Here is a 2,444-nt window from a genome sequence, read left to right on the forward strand (position 1 = left end):
AGAGAGGATATCAGATTGAGGAAAAATTCTTTAACATAACTCTAGTGCAGACTTGTCAAACTCGCGACATCACGTGACATCGCACAACGTATCAGGACAGTTTTGCCATTGCTGGCAATGGGGTGGGTGTGGCTTCCGGATGACGCGTCTGGCCTGCGGGCCGGCAGTTTGACAACCCTGCTCTAGTGGAATACTTAATGTGCATATTTATAACCAAAATTGTTCTTTTGTTTCCCTACTTCTATTTTCAACCTGAAAGTCATTTCAGGTACACTGTTCACTTGCCATCTGCCAGTTTATAAGAATGCATGGCTGCAATCTCAGCCCCTTCTTACATTCTCAGAAATGTTCTCAGAAAGCAGTGTTTATGGTGAGATTGATATTCTCCTTCCTAGGCTCAAGAATGAAGCTCCACATTGTACTGGAGTTTTGTTTTAGTTAAAGGAAAGCAATGAGACAGCTATTAAATCTACGGATGGTTGGAGGAATGGCTCTGTGCCTAAGTAACCTTTTAGCAATGTCAGTGGCAGAATCTGATTGACATTAGTGGGTGCCGAACTAAGTCTGCAAGAGAACTTGCATTAGATTGGAAATACCTAGACTTCCTGGAACCAGAAGTTTGTTCCTTGCCAAGGTGACTGAGCTCCTAATTCCACTATGGCAGATAAATTGATTTTTCTGAATTCAGTGTTGTTCACAAACGCTTTGGTAATATCCCAAATATCCATTTTCTTCTCAAACAGGATTATTCACATGAAACAAAATAACTTTCTTTTCTTTGTTTTTCCATCAACAGCATTGTTATTTAATTAGTCTTATTCATTTTCTTTCCAGGAGACCATTAAATTATCTGTAGAGTAGCCATGGCATGTCTGCTTATATCTATAACTGTTGAAGTCTAACCAGTGTTTTGATGCAATAAGGAAGAATAGTGCAGAACTGATTTGTGGGGTCAATGATAGAAAAATTTCTGACAAAAATGTGAGCATCCAAGGAAAAACACTTCTTAGGAGTGAAGGTCACTGCTGTTCCAAGAAAACCTGTGTAGTTGGAGGGATGCCTGATTGTGGATAGAAAGCTTGTAGCCAAATTTGAGAAACTCGGTTCTGGGATTAATTCTTCATTAGGCACAAAATAAACTGGGCTACCCTGGGCCTATCACTTTCTCTTAGCCCAAGGAAGGAGGCAATGGCAAATAACTTCTGGAAAACCTTGCCAAGAAAACCTCAAAAATGTTCAGGCAGCTTCTGAGAATCAGACATGATTGAATGGCAGAAAAAAATTGTTAAAAGGAAATTATATCTACAACACTTTATATACTAAGACCTAGTGATGTTATCACATCGTGCAACTTTAAGACTGTCCTATTGCTCTGCATAAAAATGGGAGGGACCATTTACAGAAACAGAACTCCATAGATATACTGCACCATGTAATATTCCAGATAGACTGCCACTTATACCATGCCTATAACATTGTTTTTCATGATAACATTACAGGATAGTACACGATAGGGCTACAGATACAGAGTTTTATCTCATGACAATTTTATGACACGTTTTATGTCCATTGCATCCTGTCAGCTGCAACTTAGTGAGATTATATGGCAAGCAATTTTTTTTTTAAAAAAGTCTGATTCTTGGATAACAGTATAAAAGCAGGTTTTTAAAAGTATGAGCCTTAAATTCCAAATACATCATAAATTTCTCAGCTGTGTCCAATTCATAGACCAAGAGAAGTTGCAAAGAATTTATTCCCTCCCTCCCTCCCTCCCTCTCTCCCTCCCTGTCTTCCTTCCTTCCCTCCCTCCCTCCCTCCCTCCCTCCCTCCCTTCCTTCCTTCCTTCCTTCCTTCCTTCCTTCCTTCTTCCAGAAGAAAAATGACTTGGCTTCACCAGTCTGTTCTCTGGAGCTGTGGCAGAAAAGACTGCCCTGCCCTTGTCTTTGAGCTCTTGTTCATCATTCCTGCATGGGAACATTTCAAGTACTTCATGCTCAGCAGCACCAAAAAACTTAAATCCATAGAATTGCATTGGGAAACTTTCCCCCCTATTTCACAGTATGCTGAGCTCTGTGAGGAGGGGAAGCAATTGACAAGCTGTCTTTGGCTGAGAGTACTCCCTGCAAGCTTTCTCTATGGATGTCATCATGTGAAATGCATCTATAGTCTGGAAGTAGTGAGATCAAAGGGAGGGATGGTAAATAATGGAGGTAAAATTTTAGATGGATTTGCCAAATAGAATAGGTGGTGGTGGAATGACATAGGTTACTAATAGCCTAATGAAACTGGGGCTAAATAAATCCCTAGTTATCCTTTTAAGCTTCTTCCATTTATTCTTCCTACTGCCTGGCAGTGTGGCAACCGGGTCTTTAATTGGAATCTATGGTTCAGGGATGTTTGCAGGCTGTAGTTACAAAGTCAATATATATTGTAGAAATTCTGCC

Source organism: Protobothrops mucrosquamatus, unplaced genomic scaffold (genome assembly GCF_001527695.2).
Source record: "Protobothrops mucrosquamatus isolate PMUCROS unplaced genomic scaffold, P.Mucros_1.0 scaffold1074, whole genome shotgun sequence".
In the NCBI taxonomy this organism is placed as follows: Eukaryota; Metazoa; Chordata; class Lepidosauria; order Squamata; family Viperidae; genus Protobothrops; species Protobothrops mucrosquamatus.